General features: G+C 33.3%; 1 long non-coding RNA gene across 1 annotated transcript; it reads right to left on the minus strand.

Annotated features, from left to right (window-relative positions):
• Positions 1-19,989: 19,989 nt before the first annotated feature.
• On the minus strand, positions 19,990-20,669 carry LOC149494813 (uncharacterized). The gene is made up of 2 exons (XR_016321631.1): positions 20,393-20,669; positions 19,990-20,314 (listed from the first exon to the last, which is right to left on the minus strand). It is a non-coding gene; the product is annotated as an uncharacterized LOC149494813 (long non-coding RNA).
• Positions 20,670-22,287: the final 1,618 nt, after the last annotated feature.

Below are 22,287 nucleotides of genomic sequence, written 5' to 3' on the forward strand. Positions count from 1 at the left end.
AAAGGCCAAGTGCTTATCAACAACATATTTAAGCTCTATGAAGAGCATATAAAAACAAACATGCCTAAGTATAATAGGCCGAGCGCCTATCAATAGGATATTTAAGCTCTATGAAGAGCATATAAAGGCAAAAAATGTCTAAGTGTATAAACAGGCCGAGCGCTTATCAATAACATATTTAAGCTTTATGAAGAAGCATATATACGCAAAAAATGCCTAAGTATATAAAGCAGCTGAGCATATATCATTGACATATCTAAGCTCTATGAATAGCATATATAAAAAGGGAAAAAGAAGAAAGACAACATATAAGTCAATACGTAGCCTTAACCCCATTATAAACATAATAAAACCCATGAGAACACAAAAAATCAAGACTATAAGAATATTTAACACACACGGCAGCAGGTTGGCATGGGCAAAATAAAAAGATCTAGAAAAATAGACTACTCATCCCAACACAGAAGAAAACCACACCAAGAAAGATAGAAAATATATACATATATATATAAAGATTTATAATTTATAAAAAATAAAAAATAAAAAAGAAGAATAAAGTAGAAGAAAGAACAAAGCAAAAACTATTCTACTGTAGGGCGGTCCTCAACGACACTGGTTGAGAGTGCAAGCTCATCCGCAATGACACCTAAGTTGGTAGGAGCAATAGACTCGGGTGCATCTGATAACCCTGGACCCCTCTCAAGTCCAAAGGGTGCAACCCTAGCATCCACAGCATCCACGACTAGATCCTCCTCGATATCCAAATCCTTATAAGCGTCAATCTCGCCCACAAAACCTCAATCCCCATCTAGAAGCCTCGAGCGAAGCTTGACCATTATAAGATTTGCTTAATGCAAAAGCATATCATTCACGAAGCAAGTGGCCACATTAGAATTAGCCTCCACCCGAGCCGTATCAGCTCAGAGTTGGCATATAACAACGATGTTCTCCTCCTCCCGCTCGGACAATTGCTCCACCCAAGCGCTAAGCTTGAGGGAGGAATCGAGATGAGCATCCCTATCCTTAGAAATGGATTGGATCTTATCTTCCAATTCCCCCATAAATTGACTACACTCTAAAGCTTGAGTCTGGATGTTGTTTTCCGATTTCTCCACTTCAGCTTACTCGATTTTTAGATCCTCCTTCAGGGTTGCAACTAGCTCTCGTGACTATCTCATGCGACATTGCGTATCGTTGTGAGCACTCACTAGCTGAAGCAAACATGAAAAGAGGAAGAACAAATGAAGAAAGCAAAGTAAGGCAAAAGAAATATAAGAAGAAGTACCGTAAGAAGCCCATTATCAATCTGATTATGGAAAGACTCTTCCTCCATCCTACCAATCGCACTAGATTGGCAGGAAGAGCACACTAGGCCGTGATGGCCCGAGCAACCTTGCCATTGCTAGTCGAGGCATCCTTCCCATACTTCCTCCTCACTGAGGTCTGTAACTCTAGCCCCTTCTCCAACATTAGGGAAAAGGGCTCCTCATCACCACCCCACTACCGCTTACTCCTCTTCTTAGGCTCGATAGTCTTTTGGATAGAGGAGGGGGGGAGCTACAATAGCAGGGTCTGGTATGCTAGGGGGTCAAGCTTAGACAACTTGGTCAACGAAGCATGCACAGGCGACACTATAGTTGCCACCTCAAATCGCTGTAAAACAGGGTGTTAGGACCCTAAACCCCCTCCCAAACTCTGCCCCGATCGAGTGACTATTAAACGGTCCCGATTCATTGCCAAACATTCTTTCATCTCCTTTGTAAGCCTTAGAGTCATCTCTACAAAAGGGAAACAAGTTAAATAAAAAGAGTTAATAAAGGGATAAGAAAAAACACAGAAGACCTAGCTCACCCTCTGTCTCCCGCGCTTTCCTCTTCCTTGAGGGTCAAGGTCTTGCCCCTACAAGGATGTTCGTATCTAGCAGAGGGAGAAGAGGAGGAGGACTTACGGCGTGCCGCTTCATGGCCTTAACTTGCCTAACCTTTACGGCAGTCAGGTCTCGAGGGTGCCTAAGGCAGGGAGCCCCCTCAACTCTATTGAGAAGGTACCCCAAAACCCCAGGTTGATTAATAAGGTAATATTTTTCTTTCCTTCTCCCTTTGATTGATGAGCTCTTCAAAGGGAACAAGTTACATTCTTTTCAAGCTGAAAAATGTCGATGATCCTCCGCCCCTCTTCAGACAAAGTTGAACATAGTGTGCAGGTGATGTACGTTAAGCCCAAAATTTTCTTGGCGAGCCACGATATCTGCGCCAAGTATCAGCCGAATGCTATTAGGGGCAAGTTGGCCAATAGTCACCCTACTCATTACAAAAGAAAGATAGAATTTTTTGAAGAGGAAATCTCACACCCGCTCAGCTGTCCTCTATATAAACAATTAAATTTTATTGGTCTAGCCCAGCATTGGCTCTCATCCCTTCCAAAGGGACCTTTATCTTATATTCCAAGGGAATGAAGAAACGTGTGCACTTACCCTTTAGATCACGTTCGGTTAATATAAAGCTTAAATCCCTAACCCTCATATTATGTTGCTTGGAGCGAGCATGCCTGTTCTCCCTCAATTTTAGTAATTTTCGAGCACAATCTCGTCCCGAAGTTGTGGAATAGGGGGCATGGACCTAGTTTGGGAGGTTGAACCTAAGCCAGCTCTATGGCCAAAAGAAGACATATCCTGCAACCTCCACCGAATCAGTTGCATCTCATCTTCTGAGTTTGATTTGTGTTCCACCACTCCTAGAATGAGGTTGTCCTCCTCCAGGCCCATTTGCTAGTCCCCAAGACCCAAGAGATCAGAAGGTTCATAAACAGGGGCCTTACCGTTATTTCGATGGTCAAAATTCATTTCTAAAAATTTTTAAATGTGAAAAGCTAAAAATAATGAGCTAAGAACTCAAGCAGAAAGGTAATGGAAGTTACCTAAGAACAATATAGTGCGGGCACAAGACTTTATACAGCAGAGAAATTCTCACGAACCATCGCTGAAAGTTGAAGCGCTAAGGCACAGGAAGAGTCGCTTTTCAAAATTCAAAAGTCACCGTTATCAAGGCGATAGTTAGAAAGCGAAGATCCAATAAAACCAACTTCTGCCCTCCAAGTACGGGCCCATATTTGAACTCATGACCTAGATGGGCCCAATTTCAGGCCTAAAGGTACATAATAGAAGCCTCAAAGAAAGCCACGACGAGCAACCCTTTTGTCTTTGAACGCAAGTAATGCACCACTTCTTATAGACCGAACACGTGTGGGATCGGCGATTCCGAACGAATGGGAACTTATCGAGCCTATCAATCAGTTACATAAATATCACCTGACCTTTAGGGGGGACATCCGATAAACACCAGTCTTAGCGAGATCTCAGGGCCATATAACAACTCAAATAACGGAAGGAAGATATGAGCTTGATATTAAGATATAATGCCCGTATATCTCTCTCCCATCATTTACATAACCAAACTAGCACCAATAACTCATATATAAGGATAAATCCATCTCCTAAAAAAAGGTTAATGAAAATTTAGTTTATCGAATATAACGAAAGTATTATCACTCTTTGAAGTCATCATATTTTCAACACTACTGGGTATCATTTAATATTGTTTGTTTTTCATCAGATAAGAGATATTTATCTCACCATCGTTCTAATTGACCAGTAAATCCTAAAATTAATATATGTATTATAGCTACATATGTATTACCTTTTGACTTATAGGCTAACAAAGCCATAACCATTTCTTGTAACATATTTATAATTTGATATTCAGATAAACCATCTATATTCCATTCAATAACTAAATCGTCATCATATCTAGCTTGAGCAATTGAATATTTATCTTTATATTGTATGTCAGGTGGTGTAGGCCTAGGATAAAAACTCCTAGTCTTTGGTAGTAGTGCATTATGAATCTTTTGGAATAATAAATTTTTCACTAAACTGCTCTTCTAATTGACTAATATCAGTTTCTATTTCTGAAATTATTCATCTTTACTTAATACCTTAATGCTAGAAGAGGAAGAAATATTTAAATGATTTAAACTATTTTGTCTTATTTAAACTATTTGTTCTAAAAGTATTTCATAACGTTTAAATGTTGGAACTTTTGATTTAGTAATTGGCAAGGGCTTTTGTATAGGAGGAGTATAAGGCATTAGTATTTGAGTCTCTAATCTATCTAGTTGTGATGTTATAGTATTTTGAACACTTGTTTTTTTTATATCCTTATACTATTAAAAAGCAATCACAAAACGTGCGGTTCAAATTAGTATTCAATTCGTTGAGAATCAAAGTGAAACCTTAGAAGTCAAAGATGACTTTTGTCCACTCTTATGATCATATTTTGAGCTATAGATAATGTTTTCGAGTGATTCAAATGGCATTGGAAATTAGAGCTTTCAAGCTTTCTAACATATATTGCACGTTAAAAGCTTTCTTAAAAAGAGTAAAAATGGAGCCTTAGAATTCGGGTCGCAAGGGCTAAAAAAAAGTCAATTAGCATTAAAGAGAAAATTTGAGTTTCAAGGGGCCTGGTCGCAACTTGCCTTGATAGCCACCACAAGGGGTTTTGCGGCCGTCACAGGTGACTAATAACCACTAGAAAAAAACACCTTGTGCCGCCACACTTCCTCTTGGTGGTGGCCATACCTTGGACCCCCCTGCCACGTGTCACACTGTGATTCATTTGGTGTTTTCACTCTATGTTTTGACAATTTTGACCATGATTTTTATTATAAAAAGGCCCTCTAAGTCTCATTCTCACATACTCTAATTTCTCTAGTTGTTTTGATACTAGGAAATCTCACTCTTCTTGCTAATCTTGCAATCATTTAGAAAATTTTAGGCCTTCCCTTTTTCTAATTAATTTTCCTTAAATTAATTAGGCTTCGCCACCCAATAATTAATTAATTAATTTTTAAAATTAATTTTGGTTTTTGATTAATTAATTTTCTTTAAATTAAATTAATTAATTTTTAAATTTTGTTTTGAATTAATTTAGCTCAGCCTCACGAATCAATATGGAATTGAGATGTTGTCGTGTTGTTTGAGCAACCCAAGGTTCCCAAGGCTAAAGTATGATTTCTTGAATAAACTCTAAATCTCTCTTTCTTTACTCCATTCTTCACAAAGTTGGCTTCTGAAAACATGGTAAATTAAATCAAAACAAGTATGCCTTGTGAAAACATCATAAATAAGACTAAAATCAACAAATAGAACTACATGGTTCTAATTCTCGATATAATTATGGATCTAAGGAATATGCAGGCAAGTTTAGGATTTATCCCTAAATTGTGAACCAAATCAACAAAATACTCACTTCTCCTTTCTAATAATTTTTATTATTTTTAGGATAATTTATTGTTATTGCCATTAATTTTCAGACAATGAATATTTATTTTTATTTGAGAGATGTGAAATTATCCTAAAATCCTTATCAAGAGGCTACAGATAATACTTTCTAATTTAATTTGATTTATTTAATTGCTTTATGTAATTGCTTTATTTTTGTGGATGAATGTTTAAATGTTGATTTTTGCTTATAATATTTGCTCATTATCCAAGTTTTTATTGCTTCATTTAATCCAAGGTAGAAAAAGGAATTGAGATATTCATTTGTAAGACAATGATAAGAAAATCTTTCCATCATATTGTTAAATCTTACCCAAGTGGCAAAAAATGGCTCCAAGTGCTGTTGACAAAAATTTGTGAATACTTGTTGATGAAACATCTCAAAATATTTCATAAGAAAATAACAAATATAAAAATCAATAAAACAAAAAAATACAAATAATATCAACATAATACAATAAATTAAAATAATAAAAAGTCTAAACTAATAATAGGTTAGTTGATCAGCAACTATGCCAAAAACTCAATGGGCAATTTTGCAAGTGCATAAAATCGTAACAAGTAATAAAGATCGAATAGAGTATTGCTCTCATGAGAATTGTTTACCAAGTATCAAAATTATTTTAATCTACTATTATTTAAACGACATAAGAGAATTAATTGAAAAAGTAAAAAAAAAATAAAAATTTACTTAAAGAAATGAAACAAAGAAATGATAGAGAAAAATTAATTAATAAAGGCTACTAGGGAATTTGACTCATTTAATTCTTATAATTGTTTTTCCTTTTGAATGATATTCAAAAAACTATTGACACTTATCTAAATTATAATCAATAGTAATTTCTTTTCTAAGAAATTCTTTATCATTTTGGAATTCATTTTGACTAATACATTTAACTGAGATAGATGTTCTATAGCAAATCTTGTAGGAGATAGAGATTTAGGAGGAAATGAGGATAAATAATTAACTGGTTGCTTTACTTCTTGATATATAGGTCTAAGTATAGGTATATTAAAATCTATATTTAATAGTTGAGTATTTGCGCTTGGTAGTTGAATAGTTGGCATATGTCATGTAAATAGCCTAATATTTTCAAAAATAGATACTTGTATAATAAATTGGATATGAATACTTCTTAAGGAAGTACAAATATTTTCGACAAAGAATAGGTGATTAATGTCTTCAAGATACTAGAATTTCCTTATGTTAAAGGGAAAATTATAATTGTACCCCTATATTTTGTAAAAAAAAATTACCTTATGACCCTTATATTTTAAAAATAGACTGTCATACCCTTGTAATTTCAGTCCGTTACACTACATAGCCCTTCCGTCCAGTATTTACAATTTTAAAGTACGAGGCAACAAAAAACCTAAAGGTCTAAAGAGAGAGAAATTTTTTTTTCACCAAAATACCCTACTTCTCTCCCTCTCTTTCTCTTCCGGCAATTCTACAGTTTCAAGAACGCTAGAATTCTCCAGAATGCTACAACTCTCTAGTATCACACCTTTTATTAAACTCTTCTTCTTCACGTATTATATAGATATATATATATATATATATTACAAATCAAATAATGCCTCAAATAAACTAAAATCTGATGGAGGAAAAAGGAGGAAGAGGTCAAGAATCATTTTTTAATGGCTAGTTTTGTTTAACTATGGCTGAAATCGGTGTTGCAACAAACAACGATAGCTTATACTCTTCCTTTCTATTGGAGAAATGGTTTGAAAAAATAAAAAAAAATCGAGTAAGGGGTTTAGTTGAGCAAGTCAAAGAGCCTCATTTCACATTTTTATTTTTATTTTTTTTTGCAATTGATAATCAATCACGTTGGAAGTTGTTATTGGTTATGTGGCAAAAATCCCACATTGGGAAACTAGGATTAGAATAGGGAGCCTTTTGGCTATAAAAGGAGCCTAGCTCCTTAAGTTTAAAATCATTCCAAAACTTGTCTTCCAATTCTTAAGTGGGTTAGACAAGTTTCTCTCCTCTCTCAATTTGTATATTTCTTTAGTGAAATATAAATTTGGTAGTGTCCGAGGACGTAGGCAAAATTGGCCGAACCTCGTTAAATTTTGGTATTCTCTTTTATTTATTGCTTTTGTCTTTATTTATTTAATAGCTATTGTTGGGCAAAAATATTTTTGGTGGTTATTGTCTAATTAATTACTTCTAGGTAAATTATGTCTAGGCAAGTGGGTTTTAAGTGAGACCATTTGTGACTCCTCCACTTACCTGGGAATTTATTTAGTGTAGTTAGTAAGTACAGTAATTCACAAATTGCTTTTAGTGGAAAAGCCCAATTTCCACAACAATTGGTATCAGAGCCAAGGTTACTAAGTATTCACTGTGGTTGCAGCATAGTCTGATCTGCCACATAAAAAAGGTTCCTTGGTTGTGTTCTGCATTTTGAAAATTGATTTTATAGCTATTAAATATTTAAAGTAGAAATGGCAGATGGAAAGAAAAATACCACACCTGCTACAGCATCAACCTTCATAAGAAATGCTGTATCAAATGCAAGATTTACAGTGGAGATTTTCGATGGGACCGGTCATTTCGGCATGTGGCAAAGTGAAGTTCTAGACGCTCTCTTTCAACAAGGTCTAGATGTTGCTATTGAAAAAGAGAAACCAAACGAGATGGAGGAGAGTGAATGGAAGACCATCAATCGTCTGGCATGTGGTACAATTCGGTCGTGTCTTTCTAGAGAGCAAAAATATGCTTTCTCGAAAGAAACTTCTGCAAACAAATTGTGGAAGGCATTGGAGGAGAAATTTTTGAAGAAAAACAATCAGAATAAACTCTTCATGAAGAAGAAATTGTATCGCTTCGATTATGTTCCTGGTACCACTATGAATGAACACATCACAAAATTTAATCAGTTGGTGGGTGATTTGTTTAATTTGGATGTGATATTTGGAGACGAAGATTTGGCAGTGTTGTTGCTAGCATCTCTTCCTGATGAATTTGAACATCTTACAACGACTCTAATTTATAGGAATAAAGATGTGACTTTCAGTGAAGTTTGTGCTGATCTTTACAGCCATGAACTGAGAAAGATAGAAAAGAAGGAAAAGGAAACTGAAGTAGAAGCTCTGGTAGTTGGAGGTCGTTCACGAAGCCAAAAGAAAGGGGGAAAGAAAAGTAGAACCCGTTCAAAAACCAGAGTTGAAAAAGATGAGTGTGCCTTTTACCGTGAGAAAGGTCATTGGAAGAAAGATTGTCCAAAGCTAAAAGCCAAAGGCAAAGCTGTTATTAATTCAAACATAGCTGAGTGTGATGATGAAGACTCAGACTTCTCATTAGTTATCATGGCATCTATAGACAATTCATCAGCAAATTTGACAAGTTCTGGTGAGGTATGGCTGCTAGACTCTGCATGCAGTCATCATATGAGTCCCCACCGGGACTGGTTTTTTGACTTTAAAGAACTTGAAAATGAAGTTGTCTATACTGCAAATAATATTCCTTGCTTCACAGAAGGGATTGGTTCAATCCATTTGAAGAATCATGATGGGTCAATCAGGATCCTGACTGATGTTCGATATGTACCGAGTTTGACAAAGAATCTCATTTCAGTGGGAGCCCTAGAATCAAAAGGACTCACTGTAATTGCAAAAGATGGAGTGATGAAAGTCATCTCTGGTGCACTTGTGGTGATGAAAGGATTTCGGAGAAGGAATAATTTGTATTACTATCAGGGTAATACAATTATTGGATCGACAGCAACAGTTGTTTCTAGTGATGACAAAGAATTGGAAACAACCAGATTGTGGCATAGGCGTTTGGGACATGCAGGTGAAAAATCCTTGAAAAGATTGTCAGATCAGGGATTATTGAAAAATGTCAAAACCTGCAAGTTGGACTTCTGTGAGCATTGCACCAAAGGAAAGCAGACAAGAGTGAAATTTGGCACCGAAATCCATAATACCAAGGGTATTTTGGACTATGTTCACTCTGATGTATGGGGACCCTCTACAACAGCTTCTTTGAGTGGTAAACACTATTATGTGACCTTTGTTGATGATTTCTCTCGAAGGGTTTGGGTGTATACCTTGAAGTCAAAAGATGAAGTGCTTAAAGTTTTCCTTAAATGGAAAAAATTAGTGGAAACTCAGACTGGCAGACGCATCAAATGTCTCCGAACAGATAATGGAGGAGAGTATAAAAATGATGCTTTTGATAAAATCTGCGCAGATGAAGGTATTGTTCGGCACTTCACAGTTAGAAATACACCACAGCAGAATGGGGTGGCAAAACGTATGAACCGAACATTGCTGGAGAAAGTTCGGTGTATGTTGTCTAATGCTGGGTTAGACAAGAAATTTTGGGCTGAGGCTTTGTCATATGCGTGCCATCTCATTAATCGATTACCATCAACTGCTATTGGTGGCAAAACACCTATAGAGGTATGGTGTGGAGAACCTGCTAATGATTATGATTCCTTACGTGTATTTGGTTCCACTGCATATTATCATGTTAAGGAATCGAAGCTGGATCCAAGAGCTAAGAAAGCCATTTTCATGGGGATAAGCACCGGTGTTAAAGGCTATCGACTATGGTGCACAGAATCAAAGAAAATCATCTTTAGTAGAGATGTCACTTTTGATGAATCTACCATGTTAAAAAAGGTGACAGTAGAACAATCAGATGGTACTCCACAACAGGTGGAGGATACTCCCAAACAGGTGGAGTTTGATAGAAAAATCCCAGTGGCAAGTACCGAACCTGCAGAAACTCCTGAGGTAGAAGGAGATTCAGATGAAGATGAGGTTCAACTCCAAGAACCTCCACAGCAACTTGAGTCAATTGCACTTGATAGGCCAAGGAGAGTTATAAGAAAGCCTGCTCGTTTTGATGATATGGTGGCCTATGCATCTCCAATTGCAGATGATAGCATTCCATCCACTTTCAATGAAGCTGTCAAAAGTTCAGAAGAAGTAAAGTGGAGAAAAGCTATGGAAGATGAAATGAAGTCCCTTTATAAGAATCAGACGTGGAACTTAGTTGATCCACCAAAGGGAAAGAATGCAATAGGATGCAAATGGGTATATGCAAAGAAAGATGGATTTCCTGACAGAGACAGTGTTCATTATAAGGCAAGGTTGGTAGCTAAAGGCTACGCTCAGACGGAGGGAATTGATTATAATGAAGTATTTTCTCCAGTTGTAAAACATTCCTCCATTCGGATTTTGTTAGCCTTGGTAGCACAGTTTGATTTGGAACTAGTTCAATTGGATGTAAAAACTGCATTTTTACATGGAGATCTGGAAGAGGAAATCTATATGACTCAGCCAGAAGGATTCAAGGTTGTTGGAAAGGAAAATATGGTATGTAAACTTGAGAAATCGCTTTACGGATTGAAGCAATCTCCGAGGCAGTGGTACAAGCGATTTGATAAGTTTATGCAAAGGCAAAAGTACACAAGAAGCAAATACGATCATTGTGTGTATTTGCGCAAGCTACAAGATGGCTCTTTCATTTATCTTCTTTTGTATGTTGATGATATGCTGATAGCTTCAAAGAATAAACAAGAAATTGAGAATTTGAAGAATCAGTTGAATCAAGAATTTGAAATGAAAGATCTGGGCGAAGCAAAAAGGATTCTCGGCATGGAGATAACCAGAGATAGAAAATTGGGGAGACTTTGTCTGAATCAGAAGCAATATCTGAGAAAGATACTAAAGCGTTTTGGTATGGATGACAAAACCAAACCTGTTAGTACACCTCTTGCTCCTCATTTCAAACTCAGTGCAGCTCAATCGCCAAAAGACGATGCAGAATGGGAATATATGTCAAAAGTTCCCTATACAAATGCTGTAGGTAGCTTGATGTATGCTATGGTGTGTACTAGACCAGACATTTCACAGGCAGTTGGAGTTGTGAGCAGATACATGCATGATCCTGGCAAGGAGCATTGGCAAGCTGTGAAATGGATTCTGCGGTACCTTCAGAACACCGTGGATGTTGGATTGATTTTTGAGCAGGATAAGAATAGTGGTCAACGCATAGTCGGATACTGTGATTTTGATTATGCCGGTGATTTGGATAAACGTCGATCAACTACTGGTTATGTGTTTACTCTTGCGAAAGCACCAGTTAGTTGGAAGTCTACTTTACAGTCAACAGTAGCTTTGTCTACAACAGAGGCAGAGTATATGGCAGTTACAGAAGCTGTGAAGGAAGCAATTTGGCTTCAAGGATTGCTTGATGAATTGGGAATTAGGCAAAACAACATTGTTGTACATTGCGATAGCCAGAGTGCTATTCACTTGGCAAAGAACCAAGTTTATCATGCAAGGACGAAGCATATCGACGTTCGATTTCATTTTGTCAGAGAAATTCTGGAGGAGGGACTGGTTCAACTCCAGAAGATTCATACTGCTGAAAATCCTGCTGATATGTTGACAAAAGTGGTGACAGCTGTCAAGTTCAAACATTGTTTGGACTTGATCAATATTGTTAAAAATTGAAGCTTGGCACTGCCAAGCATATTTGAAGGCACTACAACTTTGTGAGAGAAAGAGCAGAAGCTTGCATTGGTGGGATTTCGCCAAGGTGGAGATTATTGGTTATGTGGCAAAAATCCCACATCGGGAAACTAGGATTAGAATAGGGAGCCTTTTGGCTATAAAAGGAGCCTAGCTCCTTAAGTTTAAAATCATTCCAAAACTTGTCTTCCAATTCTTAAGTGGGTTAGACAAGTTTCTCTCCTCTCTCAATTTGTATATTTCTTTAGTGAAATATAAATTTGGTAGTGTCCGAGGACGTAGGCAAAATTGGCCGAACCTCGTTAAATTTTGGTATTCTCTTTTATTTATTGCTTTTGTCTTTATTTATTTAATAGCTATTGTTGGGCAAAAATATTTTTGGTGGTTATTGTCTAATTAATTACTTCTAGGTAAATTCTGTCTAGGCAAGTGGGTTTTAAGTGAGACCATTTGTGACTCCTCCACTTACCTGGGAATTTATTTAGTGTAGTTAGTAAGTACAGTAATTCACAAATTGCTTTTAGTGGAAAAAGCCCAATTTCCACAACAGTTGTTGCAACAATGCAAATATAAAACTCCAACTATAAGTTTTGATAAACGACTTGATAAAATAGAAATAGTTTAGGTAATATGATCGAGAGGAAAAAAAAATCATTTAAAACTTATCTAAAGTGTTGGATCATTAGAGAGGAACAGGAAGGAGTAGAGGTGATTGAAAATAGAGTTGCATATTGTAGCTTTTAACATCATTTTCATAGTAATTTAACATCTAAAATTGCAAAAATGGATGGAAGGGGTACAAAGTATTTCAGACTGAAAATATAAGGATATGAGAATCTATTTTTAAAAATAAAAGGGTAAAGTAGTTTTTTCCCCCAAAACATAGGGATATGATTATAATTTTTTCCACTTTTATAATCTTTTAGGAGTATAAACTTTTGTAAGTTGAGTATTAGCCTCAAAAATACATGTTTGATTTCTAGTTAAAGTATGTCTAGATTGAAAATCTAAGATAATTGTCATAACCTTATAATAAATTCAATAGATAACTACTATTGATATAGTATTATCTAAAAAATTCATATCTTTTGACATATTGTTAAAATTAAGTCAATTGATTTAATCATCGAATAAAGTGTTTCTACTATTTTTATATTAAGTCTATCAACAAGCTCATATTTCTATAAATGAAACTCATCGACAAATGTTTACTAGGTGGACCTGCTTCTGTTGTGTTCTCTTGCTATTACTCCTTCGATATATTAAATTTGACAATTTTTTATTTTATTTTTATTCTATTTAGATAACACTTTTAGAAAATCAAAGTAGCCCTAATTATTTTGTTCCAACTTTATCTTTATCTATATATTTGCACTAAATTTATCTCAATTAAATGAGCATTTATTAAAAATTAATTAAGTAAATTACCTTTATTTTTTTATAGAATTGAGGTAGTTCAATCATTTTATTAAGGGAAAATAATTTATCGTCCTTGAGGTTTTACGTTTTTCTATATTAATTATTTAGTTCCAGAATTTAGTTCCGTCACATTAAGTGATCATTCTGTCTAATTTTAGCAATTTTTAATGTTAAATGCCTCGTAAAAGATTAAATACCCTTTAATAAAACAAATATTGGAACAAAAGTTAAACCCAATTATCTCTCTCATTCTCCTTCGTCTCTCAAACCTTTACTCTGCAACTACCATCTGGGTTTGAAAGTGCATCTTGTAAACCCATTTTTGTTAAGCCCCACTATAATAAAATCTCTCACACCATCAATCAATTGCCATTATCTCCATTTTTTTTATTCAAGAAGAATTAAACCCACAAAACCCAAGACATGACTTCAAACAATTTCGTTAAATACCCAACAAAAATAACTTGGTATACATACACACACACGCTTAGGTTGGGCAGATTTAGGCAACAACATTGCTTTGAACACTCTTTTTGCAGCTGAAACTGTGTATTAGATGTTTCAGATTCAGGCTAAAAAATCATCAACGGGTCTTGATTAACATTGAAGACTTCATCCGCTCGGTCGCCATTAAACGAAAACAGCGATAAACCAATCAGATCTAAAATGCTTTGTACTTGAGTTTCAATATTATGGGATTTTGGTCGCATGTGAGTTTGTAGATTTTGAAGCTGGAATGCGAGTTTCCATTTGCTTGTGGTTTAAGATTTTTGTTCGGTGATTGATGAAGATGGGGGTCAAGGGTGAAGAAAATATCAAACGGATGTGATTGAAATCCATCTCCTTTCGTAAATATCAGGTTCGAGAAGTGGATTTTTTTTTTTGTTTGGATTATTAGATTTCAGATGAAATTTCATATTGAATATTATTTGATATCTGGGTTTCTTTGATAATTAGAAGCCTAATTTTGTTAATCTTGATTGGTTTCTGAATGATAAGGGAGAAGGTATGTTTCTCAATTGTAAGGGAGAAGGTAAATGTATGGTATTGGGCAGAGAGATTTAAAGGCGATTGTCTCTTTTATTGGTAGCAATGGTTATAGTGGTGGCTACAACCATTTGTGGTTTTCGGTGATGAACGCTATGAAATGGTTTCTTGGATATGGCCATTCTGGATTTTAGTGAGGGTACTATTTGTCATTTTAAAAAAACTCTCTCCTTTCCCTATAAATAAACTTTGCTTATTTTCTTATTAATTTTGTAAAAACTTTTCTTTTCTTCATCTATAAACTATAACTTTATTCTTGATTGTCCTTATATTTCATTTCGTCACTTAAAAATACATGAACTTTTATTTGAATAACATCCTCTCTCGCCTTAAATTGCTGCTACCTTAAATCCCAAAAAATTCGAGATTTACAGGAGTAAGAACACTCTTTCCTAGTTGAACAAATAATGCAATCTATTTTCTTGATTTTTTAAACAATTGTTCTTGATTTATAGTTTTTTATTTTATTTTCCTTTTTTTATTAATTATATCAAAATTGGTAAACTGAAATCTAAAAAAATTTTAATCTGAATCTCCTTTTTTATATGACCTATCAAAAATTAAAATTAAAATAAAAAGAGAAAAAATTGATTACTTCATGCAAAAGAAGAAATCTGAGTTTCAAAAGTTAACATGCAATAGAGAAAAGCAAGGAGAGATAAAGATTTTGCAAGCACTATCTCGTTAGTGCTTTTCGAGCCGGGCTTGGACTAGTTGGAAAGAGCATCGTAGCTATCATACGATGCTTTGCAGTAACACTTTCGATATGGATATGTTGGTTTCAATATAAAAAATACGAGCGGAATAAGATAACTACAATTAAAGAAATTATTTCAACAGGAATCTGTTTAAACAGTTAAAGTGGGATAAATGCATTAAAAAGGGACAAGTTTTTAAATTGTTTAGAAGGATATCTCTTTTGGAGATTCTTCGAAATTTCGATCTACGCAGTTGTAAACCACAAGCCGTCCAAGTGTTCGACCTCTAGTAGTATCCACATGAATGGATAATCAAAACTCTGAAAATATTTTAGAGGTTTGAGAGATTAGAGAGTGTAATAGTGCTAGCTATCTTACACTCTATATTTATTTTTGTAGCTATGAACAACGACTGTTTATTAGACTGTCTTTTAAACCTTATATATGAAAATCTTAGGTTATAAATAAATAAATTATAATTATTTATTTAAACCTTCTACATAGATAAATTATAACTAAAATATTTATGTGCCTATTTATTTATTTAAACAATTTAAATAGATAAATCATAATACATATAGTAATATGATTTTCAATTTAATCATTTATGTTTATTTATTTAACTATTTAAATAAATTAATCATAATTAAAATATTAGGTTTATTTAATCTAAAATTTATTAGACATAAATCAATTAAGTCAATACTTAATAATTTAGATAAAGTTGTAATTAAATATAAATTACAATTTTGCCCTTAATGTCCCAAAACTTATTTGTAATCAAGTCATTCATGATTCGATTTCTAGTTTTCACTTTCTGATATCCATTCTCATGTGTATGACCTTACTAGGTTCCAAATATATTGAAGATAAATATAAATATAAATATAATTAATTAATTAATATTTGAATGTCAAGTACATTGTTTAACAATGTGTCTTGACTACCCAAATATTTAAAAAGTCAAAGAGGTTTGACTTAATTTTTCGATGCATGATTTATCAATGTAATTAGTATCCCTTCATCATTAATATTCTGATTTAGTAATTAGGCATGAAGTGTGTCTGCTTTGTTAAATCATGTTAGTTCTCTTAATCTAAGTCATTGATCATTTTGAATGAAATTCCAATTCTAATTTGCTAATTCCATTCTACCTTGCACAAGGATTTCTTAATCAATACTAATAGAGAACAATTAGAACAATTTATACATCATACAATTGATCATTTATACTTTTGTATACTGAAATCATTTTGAAATATTTCGCTTATCAATTAGCTACGACATTGCTACCATTTAGAGACCGAATATGTAGCTACAGATTAGCTACACATTTTTAGACACTGATTGGACTCTTTATTGTTACAGATTTATGGTAGCTATTTTGTGGCTATATAAATAGCTACGTACTATAAATTAGTAGCTATATTTTTAGCTACAGGTGTTTTAGGGACGAAAATATTTCAAAACTACTCCGTAGCAATACGCAATTAGCTACGGATCTATTAAACTTAGCTACAGAAAATTCCGTAGCTATATCCCAATTTTCTTGTCGTGTAGTTTCTTTCAAATGATCTCATTATACAAATGTTCCACCTCTTAATTAATCGATAAGCAAGAACTTCAATTTTTTAATTTTGGGAATATTGGCATATTGAAAGAATCCCTCAACTTCAATTAACCAATCCAAGAACTCCATAGGCTCCATTTGTTTTTGTAAAATAACTTGTAGAAAAATATTTTTTATAATTTTCCGTTGTTCAGGGTGTTCAGGAAAATAAGTCAACGAAAAATATTTTTTTGGTGAACAGAAAATTAAGTCATTTTTAAGGAAAATGACTTCCTATTTTTAAAAGTGTAAAACATTTTGCGGATTTTGACAAACTTATTATAACCTTATAAAGTCCATATTTTGTTAATTTATTAATCATTGGTAGCCACTACCATCACTCATCGTTCACCACCACTGGCCACCACGACCCGCCACTGTCGATACCACCACTAGTTATTGACGACTTTTATAGTTTATAATTTTTTTTGCAATATTCTCATATTTAACAATAAAATTTCTAAAATGCAAAATTTATATTATTATTATTATTATTATTATTATTATTATTATTATGGTCTTATGAGTTAAAATTTTAATATTTTTAACTAGTTTCCAAATTGTAACCAAACAACGGAAAATAAGTCATCAAATTTTTTCTGAAGGTAAATTATTTTTCCGAAACAAACAGAGGCTTAATGTCTATATCATTGCTAAAAGTAGGCATATTCATCTTTAATTTGAACTCATCATTCTTCCTATAATTGTTTTGGTAATCTGTATTGGCTAATTTTGTTGTGCTGCATAAACTAAGTTCTCTTCATCATCACTAAAATCATTTTGATTATTGACTTGTGATTTGAAAAAAATAGAATCTTTATTATCTCTATCATGGTAATCTCCTTCGGCTTTATCATTTTGGTTATTTCCATTATGCTTTTGAAAATAACAAGTAGTATTATTCTTGCATGAATGCATAAAGATTTAGAGCACCACATATTTATGGAGGACATATGACCTCCTTAATCGGAGTCTTTAACTTAAATAAGAAAAATAATAAAACCATCTAAGTAGGAAAATATGTAAAATAAGAAAGTCTAACTAAATCGTTAGACCTAATAGGAAAATACTAAATAGGAATCCTAAACCTTGAAGAATACCTAAAAGATGGCCAAGAAAACTAAATAGGAAGGGGAAAAAACACAGTACGATCCTTATGGTTTGTGAAATACAATTAGTCTATCCTTATCTTTTAGAAAATAGACTAAAATATCTTTATAGTTTACTTCTGTCCAATTTTTACATTTTTTCCGTTAAGTACCTTATGAATGACGAAAATACCTATTTTATTAAAAACACAGGGAAGAAGTAGTTCTATTTTTCAAACCATAGGGTCTATACTGTAATTTTTCTGGTATAATATTTTAGTATCTCTCTTTTGACATTTGTGTTTTTTTGTTAACTTAAGATAAAAGATGCAAAATTAGAATAGAAAGATAACAGAAGTAAAAGATAGGAATATTTTAAAAAGGATAAGAACGAATTAATAGTATTTCGCAAATCACATAGATTGTATTATATTTTTCCCAATTAGAAGATTGGATGCCCTATCATAAATTAAGAGTCCTGCATAGAAAGGAATGAGTAAGTAGGTGAATGAGAGTACATAGAAACAAACGAACAAGGGCAGATTATAGGCAAATTATGAAATAAGTCATCATCCATTAATTAAGTGTTTCATAACTATATACACACTAATTAGTTGCTACGTCAGGATCATGTTTTGAATACATAATTAAAAATTATTTATTCACTACTATAATTAAATAATCTAAAATTATTGTATCATCAACAGTTTTAGCTCATCAAATTGGTGAAAACATCTGTGGTCGAGAGGATTCAAACTCAATATCTCCACTCCTCATATAAGTGAAAAGACCAATCAAACCACCACCTGATTGATATTATAAAAGTGATTTAGACTATGTAACAACTACTAATTTTTTATATTAAGAAACGCTAGTACATTAAAATTGGATAAACAGTAATTAACTATAAACATTGGAAACTTAAGAACAATGAGTCAATTAGGGCTGGGTCATATTCCAATAGGAGGATTTTTGACACATTGTTGATGGAATTCAATTATTGAGAGTATTAGTGAAGGAGTGCCATTATTTTTGGCCTTTCTTCGCTTACCAACAGAAAAATTGTTTGTTTCTAGTGGAAAGTGGGAGACATGGAGATTGATAGGTGATGTGAGGGGAAAGAAAATTTGAATGGGTTATAACAGAATGGATGGAAGGAAAGAAAGGGAAGCAAATAAGGGTTAAACCTATTGGATCTTCTTATATTAAATTTTGTGGATATGAAAAGGCAAGGCTGTTTGCTATTTGCTAGAAATTGGAGATGTTATCATGTTAATACAAATAAAATTAGTTTTTTTTTTTTAATATTATTGGTGTTAACTTGTTCTGATTTTGGTTGATTGTAACAAATTTATTTTAATATATACTAATATAATTACTATTTAATAAATTTATCAAATTGGGATTCAGTTGTCAGAAACAAAAGAAGATTATGATAGAATAATAAATATGGGAAATGTACAGATTAAAGGATTAGACTTGCATAAACCCCCAAGCCTAAGCATGATTACGGAGAACCGCTGGTTTCAGTTTCAAGGCCACTACTTCTAATTATAAAAAATGTGAAATTAAAACCGAACTGCTTTTAGGCAGTTTTTAAGATAGTTTTAGAACCATGAACTTCGGCTTTGCTACGATTTTAAATCGAAATTAAATAATTTATTTTTAAACTGTTTTTTAGATTTGTAGCATTAATAAATAATAATAATAATAATAATAGATATTACTATTGAAAAAAACTAAACCAATTTAATAATAATTCTTAAAAAATTATTTAAAAAATATAATAAAACAAAACAATAAATTGAAAATTTTTTTGAGAACATGTTTTTCAAGATTTCAAATTGGAACTATCGGTTTCGGTTGCAAAAAATTGAAGAATCAGAACCGAACCTTAAATATACGGTTTCGATTTGAAACTAATAACCATTGACCGATTTGATTGGTTTAGTGACATTTGACTAATTCAGTTTTAATTCTGTTTTGGAAAATGGAATCGTCGTCATGTCTACTGAAGCTAATTAAAAATATCGTTACTGTCTTTTTCCAATGAACCATTAAAAATACCCTCTTTTAAATAAAAAAAAAAAAACTGTTTTGGATTAATTTGGTATAAGGGCCGCCCATACACTGGCATAGGTAAGTCCTTCGGTGAATTAAATTAGCTTATTAGACGTTACACTGTAACAGAAGTGTCTGGATTCTTATTACATTATACCAGCTCTCATTTAGCTTCACTCTTCAACGTTAGGCGCTGTGATTTTGTTTCAAGTGTTATTTTGATGTCAATTGCAGCCAAGTAAATATAAACTGTCATTTCATCTCAATGGATAAGTAAAGCATACAAACTCAGATGCAAATGAAGGTGATAAACAACAAACTCTTCTTATAAGAGCACCAACTTCAATTTGTAGCTTTAGCCTTTACAGTGATAGTATTAGAATCATGTAGTACTTCAGTTTGCCTATTTTCTTCAACAGCGTTCAACCCATTAGAAGCCATAACATTCTCCTCTCTATATTCATTGCTTCTCATAACTCTCATAACGCTATTGATCTTTGGAGGCTTCTTTTCAGGTTTTGGTTGTGGCGCAGATCGATTCGTAGCACATTTTCTGATCCAAAAAAACCCAAACTAAACTGTCAGAATCTTAAATCATATAAAAATATATATAAATAAAAAGCAATATAACTCAGTAGTGGAAGATCAACGTCCATGGTAGAAGCTTTATTTCTCTGGTATGACTTGAAGTTTGGCAAATGGACAGTGGCCTTCGGCAAGAAGGTGCTACTCGCAAGGGCCATGAATGGATCGATATTGGAATTTTTTTTTTTTCTTTCTAAATACTCTCTTATTTGGATTGCACTGATCTATGCGAATGAGCAACTGAATCTAGCTAGAGAGTCATTTTATAGGCAAAAGCTTCCCTAAAACTTCAATTATGATAATATTTTATGTGGTGTATGAGCCTATTCACGCACCAAACCAATCCAAGTGGCATATTCGACAAATAAGGGGAGTTGCTCACCATTCATTGAAAAAAAAAAAAAAAAAAAAAAAAAGACAAAAAGAGTCCATGACAAAGTTTTTTGAAATAATAGTTATCCTTATTTTTTTTAACTTACCGTATTCAGACTCTATTATCAGAGACTGACGCTCGGGGTTTAGTCATAGTTATCCATTATTTTGGTGTATGGGTGATCCAAACTTTACATGCTATCTAAGAAATTTAGTATTATTTAGTTATTTTTCTGTACTATTTGAGTACATATATTCAATTGATTGTAGACATGATAATTAAGGGTTATTATAATTTTGAAATTTAAAGATTAAAGTGCGAATTTTTTTATTATTTTATTCTTAGACTTTAGAATTTTAGAATTTTTATTATTAATTAAAATCTTTAATGGTTAAATATGGGAGGGATATTTGATAATTGGGAGAACTTTTAACAACATAAAAAAAAAGAGCAATTCTAAAGACCAGAATCTGTTTTCAATTTCTAGTAAATAAAAAATTAAAAACACACAACTATAATAAATAGGCTCTTACAATTCCTTTAATTTTGTTTTCAAAATAAATATAAAAATTATGAACCACGCAAAACCTTAGAATCTTTTTGAGTATTGAGAGATGTGAGATTCGAATCTGAATCTATTCTCATATTAATGCATTTGCCATAAAACTGTACCTTGGTGTGTGCAATCTTAGAAACTTAATAGCAATTAGTTTTGTTTTAAATGGTCAACTTAGGTTGGCTGATCTCTTATTCTTATCTAGTTAAATTTAATATATAATAATGCACATTTGTCTTTATCTTTTGAGTGGTGATACATGATTCGAAGAGAACCATGATCCGGTAAGTTTTTTAAAATTTTTTGGCGGGACCCAAGTGACTAGTTAGCAATACAATTGGATAGTTTGTATTTGTAGGTTAGAGGGTATTAATTGTAATTATTTATCCTTGCCAAGGGCAAAGATAAAAACAAATAAAAGTTATCTTTGGATCCAAAGGGTTGAATGAAGCTTTTGTTGAAGGTGAGTTAACTGTGTAACATCCCTTCCCGGTCCACCCGTGAACCCAAATGAACCAAGCCGAGACGCTACAATCTGGTTGAACTTATGTCCTGTTATGCTGATATCATTCTGTATGCTAAATATTATGTCATATTGTTGCTTTATACATCATTTATATACAAACATTTATTTAATATATACAAGACATTACACTATTTTCCAAAATGAAATAGACCCAACTATATGCCCTGTACATGCCACAGAACCAAAATATCAAAATGAGTAGTTACCCTGAAGACTGGGTCTTCAAAAGATGAACTACAGCAGTTGTAAAGATGACTCTTCTATACCTTCCAGTCCTAAAGATGGGTCTTCAAATATTTCTTCTATCACCTCTCTGAAATATGCTGGTAAAGTAGTCAAATATTGAGCTAAAGTAGAACCTTCCAGTCCGCCCAGATTTTTGATTTCCAGCCTACACAGTTCATACTATTTTGGGCATATCTTTCAATTTATAAGTCCAATTTAGGTGATTCCAAAGCTCATAGATAGCTAAAACATAAAGGAATA

This window comes from Jatropha curcas, chromosome 7 (assembly GCF_041381405.1).
Source record: "Jatropha curcas cultivar XTBG-Jc1 chromosome 7, XTBG_Jcur_1.0, whole genome shotgun sequence".
In the NCBI taxonomy this organism is placed as follows: domain Eukaryota; kingdom Viridiplantae; phylum Streptophyta; class Magnoliopsida; order Malpighiales; family Euphorbiaceae; genus Jatropha; species Jatropha curcas.